The following is a 10,157-nucleotide window of genomic DNA, read 5'->3' as shown; positions in this document are numbered from 1 at the left end:
CACCTTTAGAGAAGGGGCAAGAATATGAGAAGATGGGGGCCAGCCCAAGATCCAGAAATACCCTATTCTCTCTTCTTTCAGATGGGAGCAAGACAGACGTCAAAGTTTATATTTTCAAACTTAGGAACCCATCATGTTGGAAGAAGAGCTTGAGCTGCACGGGTCTGAGAGCCTTTGAGCTCTCTGCAGCTATGTATGCTACATACCTCAATCAGAGAGATTCCCTGAGAGATACTTATTAATTTCCTCAACAACCAAGCACTGGGGGGATGCCGTCATCAGCCTTGAACTGGGTAGGGAGAGGGACCTTGAAGGCAGGGTGTTTGGGCACCACAGAGGTCCTTGGCTAAGGTCAAAACTAGGCACCTGTTTTGGAATCTAAGGACTAAAGAGAGGTCCAGGCCATTGTGCATTTCCTTTGGTAAAGGAAGGACTGTAAAGGAAGACTTCCTGGTTGCCCAGTGGTTAGAATCCTAAGCTTTCATTACCGAGGGCCTGGGTTAGATCCCGGGTTAGGGAACTAAGATCTCACACACACACACAAAAAAAAGAGGTGGGGGAAGAATGTAAAGGGTAGGATGAAGAAGTTGAGGGTCTCAGGGGTTACAGAAGAGTTATTTCAGTCGGCACGTTCTCAATAGCACACACAATGTCTTCTTTCTCTCACACACACACTAACTAACGTACACACGCCACAAATAAAGACTCTAGACTCCTAAAATATAATTCCACACAAACTATGTCCAACCCCTACTCTCAGAGAGCATAAGTGTCTATAAGAGAATGGGAGACCAGTGCACAAATACACATGCTCACAACACACTGCTGGGCACACACACAAACACACAGACACACACACACACATACACAAAGATCCAGATGAGGAAACAGCCATCAGGGAGCTCTGCTGCCTTACTCTTCCCACTGACTTTTTTTTTTTTTTTTTTGACAAATACATAAATAATAAAATAGTAATAAAAACTCTGTTACAGTTTGTCTGCTGACATGGAATGACTCATCTCCGTAATTCTGCTTCCATTTCCCAAGTGGCTCCGAAGATCACAGAAGAGATTAAATGTCCTCATGTGTGATTGGGAACATTTGCACAGCTGAGAATTCACAGCATGCTGTGCCAGGCTGAGCCGTGACTGGCTGCCATGCTGGGCAGGTAAGCAAGCTGACTGATGCTGGGTGACCTGAGTTCAAATCCTGGCTCTGCCACTTCTGTTGCCGGGCCTTAGGCAAGCTGATTGGCCTCAGTTCCCTCACCCCAGAAGATAAGAATAAGGGTTTACCTAGCTGGACTCTGTGAGCCTTAGTGAGGTAATTTTCATTGATTGAAGTGTCTCTTATTTGTTAAGTAGATGAATGTCCTTTTGGTGTTAAACAAATGAATATTCTAAACATTTCCCTAGTGTGTCTCTGAATATTAATGTATGGTCTCAGAGTTCTATATTTTATTTCAGCAGTCCTCCTTAAAAATGGAACTTTCAATTACTTATTTGTTTAAATTAAAATGATTTAAGATGAATTATCTTGAATTCTGACCAAAAAATTAAAGACACCCTAGGACATCTGAGAATTTAACCTAAGAAGATTAAACGATTCAAATCCTGTGGATGATAACCCATAATATTCATACAGGAATCTTACTTTTAAGATCATCTCTCATGTAGTAGGGGGCTTCCCTGATGGCTCAAGCAGTAAAGAATGTGCCTCCAATGCAGGAGACACAGAAGACGAGGGTTCGATCCTTGGGTCAAGAAAATCCCCTGGAGGAGGAAATTGCAACCCACTCCAATATTCTTGCCTGGGAATTCCCATGGACAAAGGAGGCTGGCGGGCTACAGTTCATGAGATCACAAAGCGTTGGAAACAACTATGCTCACAAGCCACCTCATGTATTAGGTCCTCAAAACACACAGTGATGAATGGAACGATGGAGATCATGGAGGCAGCCAAGCTTCAGAGCTGACCTGCCAGCGAGTGGGAAGGCTGCAGAGCCTGTCAAATGATGTATGGACCAGGACAGAGTCAGCCCCAGCTCTCAGCCTCCAGACTGGCCCTGACTCCAGGAGACTGGCCCTGTGACCAGCAAGCGGTCACAGCATAGGTCACTGTGTTGGCCTGGTCAGTACCACCTACCACCCATGCTCTGCAGCATCTCACACTGCATCACTGCTATCTCATCTCAGGCCGTGGTGAAGCTAGCTATGCCCATGAAGGATCCTCAACATAACCACAAACTTCCTGCAGGCTCTAGGCACCTACACCCATCCTAGGCAACTTGAGCATGTGTATCAGTATATCAGACTAAACTCTTCCTTAAATCCTACAGCTCCCACTCACTACTCTGCTTCACACAGCCTTTTTGTCTCAATTATTTGAAAGTGAAGATCCTGATTAAGAGTGTATTTGAAGTCTTGATAGAAATTTCTAAATTGTTTTTTTTTAATTTTATTTTATTTAACTTTACAATATTGTATTGGTTTTGCCATATATCAAAATGAATCTGCCACAGGTATACCTAATCACCAACAGTACATGACAGCGTCTGTCTGCCTCACACCTTTCCCAGTTCTGAGTACCCTGTATGTGTATATGTGTGTGTGTGTACATGTCTGTGTGTGAGAGAGAGACAGAGGAAGGGTGGAGGGTAAATCTTAGTAATATTACCAGCAGGGAACACTCTTGGGAGTAGTCTTTCTGAAACTGGAGAGATGTGGAAACTGATTCTTCTGACATGAAAGGGTGTGAAGGCCATTCTCCTGGAACTGATAGCTGGAGAGTTCATTGTCAGCTGGAGGTGGGAGGATACATTCTCCTTATGCTTCTCTGTTTCCCCAGAGAACTTCCGGGCTTTGAAGCAGTACAGTTGCTATCAGTTTCTTTTCCTCTGCCTCTGTCTTGCAGATCCCATTTTAATACAGGAAAACCCTCAAGCAGAAAGCGAAGAGGCATGTTTTCTGGAGATTTTATTTCCTTCTTTTATTCTTTTTTTCTAATTGAAGTGTAGTTGATTTACAATATTGTGTTAGTTTGGGGTGTACAGCAAAGGTAATTGGTTACACAAATATATACATATACATAGGGGCTTCCCTGGTGGCTCAGTGGTAAAGAACCCACTTACCAATGCAAGAGACTCGAATTTGATCCCTAGGTCAGGAAGATCCTCTAGAGAAGGAAATGGTAACCTACTCCAGTATTCTTGCCTGGAAAATCTCATGGAAAGAAGGAGCCTGGTGGGCTACAGTTCGTAGGGTCACAAAAGAGTTGGACATGAAATAGCAACTAAATAATAACAATCAGTTCAGTTCAGTTCAGTCACTCAGTCATGTCTGACTCTTTGCGACCCCATGAATCAGAGCACGCCCTGATTCATCCCCAGAGCACTCCCTGTCCATCACCAACTCCCGGAGTTCAGCCAAACTCATGTGCATCAAGTCAGTGATGCCATCCAGCCATCTCATCCTCTGTCATCCCCTTCTACTTCTGCCCCCAATCCCTCCCAGCATCAGGGTCTTTTCCAATGAGTCAATTCTTTGCATGAGGTGGCCAAAATATTGGAGTTTCAGCTTCAACATCAGTCCTTCCAATGAACACCCAGGACTGGTCTCCTTTAGGATGGACTGGTTGGATCTCCTTGCAGTCCAAGGAACTTTCAAGAGTCTTCTCCAACACCACAGTTCAAAAGCATCATTCTTTGGCACTCAGCTTTTTTCACAGTCCAACTCTCACATCCATACATGACCACTGGAAAAACCATAGCCTTGACTACACGAACCTTTGTTGGAAAAGTAATATCTCTGCTTTTCAATATGCTATCTAGGTTGGTCATAACTTTCCTTCCAAAGAGTAAGCGTCTTTTAATTTCATGGCTGCAATCACCATCTGCAGTGATTTTGGAGCCCAAAAAAATAAAGTCTGACACTGTTTCCAATACACACATACACATATATATACATATATTTATACATATGTGTGTGTGTTTATTCTTTTTTGAAATCCTTTTGTAGAGATCTGATTTCATGATTATTCAACCTTTTATTTTAATTTTAATATACACTGATATACTGCTTGCTCCTTGTCAGGTGATGCATTAATCATCTTGCAAATACTAACTCATTTAATACTCATGGAAGATTTAATAGTGGATCCCAATATAGCCTGTTTAAAAAAATTTAAAAAAACCCAAGTTGCCTCTATTTATAGGAGATGAACTCAGCATGTCCAGTTCCATATCCATGAGCTTATCAGCTTCTCTAGGCTTTACCTAACATGTTTTGTTTTGGTATAAAACCTTGTCACTGAAAAGCTTTAAAATTTTTATGTACACTTCAGCAAGTGAAGTGGAGTGAAGAAAATAGAATTTCCCTGGGGTGACTTGAGAATCCCACAGGGTCTTGAGGTCATTCTGATGGGTTCCTAGTCCCAGTGGACAGACCTGTGGCTTGGCCAACAGCAGGTTCAGGAAGCCGGGGCAGATGTGTCTTGATCCAAGAACTACACCCCTGTCCACCACTCACTGCCAGAAATTGTTTTTTGTTCTTTTTCATTTTCTGCTAAATTGCTGCTACAAATTTGCTTCTGGAAAGAACACCAGGTTTTGAAATAAGACACGTATCTCTGTTTCATTGCTATTAGCTGGGTGACTTTTAGCAAGTCACTTATTTTTTTCAGAGGTCTTCACTTTTCTCATCTGTAAAAATAATCATGTTTGCCAAAAAGTCCATTTGGGTATTGATATGATAGTATAGGCAAATCCAATCGAAATTTTTGGCCAACCCAATAGGTTGCCACATTTGTAATGGTTAAAGAAAAGATAACTTATCACTACTTAAATCAGAGGTTGGCAAATATTGCATAGGAACCTGGAATGTCAGATCCACGAATCAAGGCAAATTGGAAGTGGTCAAACAAGAGATGGCAAAAGTGAATGTCGACATTCTAGGAATCAGCGAACTGAAATGGACTGGAATGGGTGAATTTAACTCAGATGACCATTATACCTACTACTGTGGGCAGGAATTCCTCAGAAGAAATGGAGTGGCCATCAAAGTCAACAAAAGAGTCCGAAATGCAGTACTTGGATGCAATCTCAAAAACGACAGAATGATCTCTGTTGGTTTCCAAGGCAAACCATTCAATATCACAGTAATCCAAGTCTATGCCCCAACCAGTAACGCTGAAGAAGATGAAGTTGAACGGTTCTATGAAGACCTACAAGACCTTTTAGAACTAACACCCAAAAAAGATGTCCTTTTCATTATAGGGGAATGGAATGCAAAAGTAGGAAGTCAAGAAACACCTGGAGTAACAGGCAAATTTGGCCTTGGAATACGGAATGAAGCAGGGCACAGACTAATAGAGTTTTGCCAAGAAAATGCACTGGCCATAACAAACACCCTCTTCCAACAACACAAGAGAAGACTCTACACATGGACATCACCAGATGGTCAACACCGAAATCAAATTGATTATATTCTTTGCAGCCAAAGATGGAGAAGCTCTATACAGTCAGCAAAAACAAGACTAGGAGCTGACTGTGGCTCAGACCATGAACTCCTTATTGCCAAATTCAGACTTAAATTGAAGAAAGTAGGGAAAACCACTAGACCATTCAGGTATGACCTAAATCAAATCCCTTATGATTATACAGTGGAAGTGAGAAATAGATTTAAGGGCCTAGGTCTGATAGATAGAGTGCCTGATGAACTATGGAATGAGGTTCGTGACATTGTACAGGAGACAGGGATCAAGACCATTCCCATAGAAAAGAAATGCAAAAAAGCAAAATGGCTATCTGGGGAGGCCTTACAAATAGCTGTGAAAAGAAGAGAAGCAAAAAGCAAAGGAGAAAAGGAAAGATATAAACATCTGAATGCAGAGTTCCAAAGAATAGCAAGAAGAGATAAGAAAGCCTTCTTCAGCAATCAATGCAAAGAAATAGAGGAAAACAACAGAATGGGAAAGACTAGGGATCTCTTCAAGAAAATCAGAGATACCAAAGGAACATTTCATGCAAAGATGAGCTCGATAAAGGACAGAAATGGTATGGAACTAACAGAAGCAGAAGATATTAAGAAGAGGTGGCAAGAATACACAGAAGAACTGTACAATAAAGATCTTCATGACCCAGATAATCAGAATGGTGTGATCGCTGACCTAGAGCCAGACATCCTGAAATGTGAAGTCAAGTGGGCCTTAGAGAGCATCACTATGAACAAAGCTAGTGGAGGTGATGGAATTCCAGTTGAGCTATTCCAAATCCTGAAAGATGGTGCTGTGAAAGTGCTGCACTCAATATGCCAGCAAATTTGGAAAACTCAGCAGTGGCCACAGGACTAGAAAAGGTCAGTTTTCATTCCAATCCCAAAGAAAGGCAATGCCAAAGAATGCTCAAACTACCACACAATTGCACTCATCTCACACGCTAGTAAAGTAATGCTCAAAATTCTCTAAGCCAGGCTTCAGCAATATGTGAACCGTGAACTTCGTGATGTTCAAGCTGGTTTTAGAAAAGGCAGAGGAACCAGAGATCAAATTGCCAACATCCACTGGATCATGGAAAAAGCAATAGAGTTCCAGAAAAACATGTATTTCTGCTTTATTGACTATGCCAAAGCCTTTGACTGTGTGGATCACAATGCTGCTGCTAAGTCACTTCAGTCGTGTCCGACTCTGTGGGACCCCATAGACTACAGCCCACCAGGCTTCCCCGTCCCTGGGATTCTCCAGGCAAGAACACTGGAGTGGGCTGCCATTTCCTTCTCCAATGCATGAAAGTGAAAAGTGAAAGTGAAGTCGCTCAGTCGTGTCCGACTCTAGCGACCCCATGGACTGCAGCCTACCAAGCTCCTCCGTTCATGGGATTTTCCAGGCAAAAGTACTGGAGTGGGGTGCCATGTGGATCACAATAAACTGTGGAAAATTCTGAAAGAGATGGGAATACCAGACCACCTGATCTGCCTCTTGAGAAGTCTGTATGCAGGTCAGGAAGCAACAATTAGAACTGGACATGGAACAACAGAGTGGTTCCAAATAGGAAAAGGAGTATGTCAAGGCTGTATATTGTCACCCTGTTTATTTAACTTATATGCAGAGTACATCATGAGAAACGCTGGACTGGAAGAAACACAAGCTGGAATCAAGATTGCCGGGAGAAATATCAGTAACCTCAGATATGCAGATGACACCACCCTTATGGCAGAAAGTGAAGAGAAACTAAAAAGCCTCTTGATGAAAGTGAAAGAGGAGAGTGAAAAAGTTGGCTTAAAGCTCAACATTCAGAAAACGAAGATCATGGCATCCGGTCCCATCACTTCATGGGAAATAGATGGGGAAACAGTGAAAACAGTGTCAGACTTTATTTTTCTGGGCTCCAGAATCACTGCAGATGGTGACTGCAGCCATGAAATTAAAAGATGCTTACTCCTTGGAAGCAAAGTTATGACCAACCTAGATAGCATATTGAAAAGCAGAGACATTACTTTGCCAACAAAACTTCGTCTAGTCAAGGCTATGGTTTTTCCTGTGGTCATGTATGGATGTGAGAGTTGGACTGTGGAGAAGGTTGAGTGCCAAAGAATTGATGCTTTTGAACTGTGGTGTTGGAGAAGACGCTTGAGAGTCCCTTGGACTGCAGTGAGATCCAACCAGTCTATTCTGAAGGAGATCGGCCCTGGGATTTCTTTGGAAGGAATGATGCTAAAGCTGAAGCTCCAGTACTTTGGCCACCTCATGCAAAGAGTTGACTCATTGGAAAAGACTCTGATGCTGGGAGGGATTGGGGGCAGGAGGAGAAGGGGACGACAGAGGATGAGATGGCTGGATGGCATCACTGACTCAATGGACGTGAGTCTGGGTGAACTCTGGGAGCTGGTGATGGACAGGGAGGCCTGGCCTGCTGCGATTCATGGGGTCGCAAAGAGTTGGACAGGACTGAGCGACTGATCTGATCTGATCCGATCTGGCAAATGTTTTCTATAAATGGCCAGATAGTAAATATTTGAGGTTCTGCAAACAAAGAGATAGATTGAGGATGTTTTGGCTTCTGTCCATGGACTTCTCCAGGTGACCATATTGGTGTGGGTTTCCATTCCCTTCTAACCCAGGGATTGAACCTTGGTCTCCTGCACTGCAGGCAGATTCTTTACCATCTGAGCCACCAGGGAAATACCAAATATTTGAAGCTCTGCAGGCAAAGAGATAAAATTGAGGATATTATGTAGGTTCTTAAACAAGAAGAGAGAAAATAAATTTCTTCAAATTTGTTGTTGACAAAATTTTAAATATGATAATAATAATTAATACTATGTAATTAATAAAAATTGAGGTCAGTATTTCCAACTTTATTAAGGCATAATTGACAAATAAAAATTGTGTATATGTAAAGCAAACAAAGTAATGTTTTGGTATATGTACACATTAAAGAATCATTACCACAATCAAGCTAATTAGCATGTCCATAACCTTGTATAATTTGTGTGTGTGTATATGTATGTGTTTGTGGTGAGAACACTGGTTATCTCTCTCATAGCACATTTTGAATATAGCTTTTTACAATGTGCATGTGTGCCTGCTAAGTTGCTTCAGTCGTGTCTGACTCTTTGTGACTCTATAGACTACAGCCCAGCAGGCTCCTCTGTCCATAGGATTCTACAGGCAAGAATACTGGAGTGGGTTGCCATGCCCGCCTTCAGAGGATCTTCCCAACCCAGGGATCAAACCCTCGTCTCTTATATCTTCTGCATTGGCAGGCAGCTTCTTTACCACTAGCACCACCTGGGAAGCCCCAGTTTTTTTTTGTTTGTTTGTTTAAATACATGTCAACTAATAAAATGGAATTGGGGTGGGGAGGGATTGCATTTCCCTCATTTGGGGCTTCAAAATTAGCTTTTTCTGTCATCAAATTAGTTGCAAATGTTCATTTGTGGGAGGAAAGACAAAAACAAAAACCTTTAGTTTACAGGCTGTAAAAAAGAAAAAAAAAAAGGACCAGATTTGGGTCACTGGCCGTGGTTTACTGGCGCCTGACCTAAATCATTCACAGGTGCATCATAGATTTTTAACAAATACCTGTTTCCTCCTCCATGAAGTAAGCTGACTGGATCCTACTTAACAGAATGGCACCCCTTTAAAGGGAATGATGGTTTCAAAAACCTTCTAAGACTTTCTCCTTAGTCATCAAATCTCACAGCTGGCTCCAGCTGTCCATTACAGTGGAAGCAGCAGGTCTGTTAAAAAAAAAAACAAAAACCTGTGCCTCAGTTTTTCTCTTCCATAAAATGGTGATAAATGTTTTCTTTATGTTTTATAATCCAGTCAGTGGTAATGATTATACCAGGAAGTGGTAATAGTATTAGAACAAAGAGAGAAGGAAAAAAACCTGTATTTTTAAAAATCAGTCATGAAATCATTTACAAAATATATATCTGATAAAAGCCCTATATCTAGGTTTTGTAAAGAACTCTCGGGGGATTGGCTGCGGGTGGTGCTGCAGATAAGCTCCTGTGTGGCGACAGCAGGAGACTTTGTCGCGACGTCTCATGCCACTGTGTGGGTACAGCCTACCAAGAGGCCAGAAGGCAGAACTTCCGCTGACTGTGAATCTGTGAATAAGTGCCTGGAAGGTGTTTGTAAAATATATGAAGAGCATCTGAAACAGCCCCTCTACCCAAATGATATCAGTCAGTTGTTTGATTTTATTGATGACCTGGCAGACCTCAGCTGCCTTGTTTACTGAGCTGATACCCAGATATACCAGCCTTATAACAAAGACTGGATCAAAGAGATCTACCTGCTCCTTTGTGGACAGGCCAAACAGGCTGGGGAATAGTTTGAATATGGAAGCATTAGGGAGAAGGGGGTGGGCTTGGAGCACAGGTGTGTGCAGCGTGCTGTAGTGGAAGTTTTGTATTACAGTAATCCTGTTTCCTAGGTCTTCCCAGGTGGCACTAACGGTAAAGAACCGGCCTGCCAATGCAGGAGACACAAGAGACATGGGTTCAACCCTTGGTTAGGAAGATTTCCCTGGAGGAGGGCATGGCAACCCACTCCAGTATTCTTGCCTGGAGAATCCCACGGACAGGATACCCTGGCGGTCTACAGCCTGTAGGGTCAGAAGGAGTTGGACACAACTGAAGCGACTTAGCACA

At 42.4% G+C, this 10,157-nt stretch overlaps 1 pseudogene; it reads left to right on the top strand.

The window, feature by feature from the left end:
- Window positions 1-269: 269 nt before the first annotated feature.
- On the top strand, window positions 270-9,838 carry LOC113897467 (annotated as a pseudogene).
- Window positions 9,839-10,157: the final 319 nt, after the last annotated feature.

The sequence above is a fragment of the Bos indicus x Bos taurus genome, chromosome 8 (assembly GCF_003369695.1).
Source record: "Bos indicus x Bos taurus breed Angus x Brahman F1 hybrid chromosome 8, Bos_hybrid_MaternalHap_v2.0, whole genome shotgun sequence".
NCBI classification, from domain to species: domain Eukaryota; kingdom Metazoa; phylum Chordata; class Mammalia; order Artiodactyla; family Bovidae; genus Bos; species Bos indicus x Bos taurus.
This window is presented reverse-complemented; position numbering and strand designations above follow the sequence as displayed.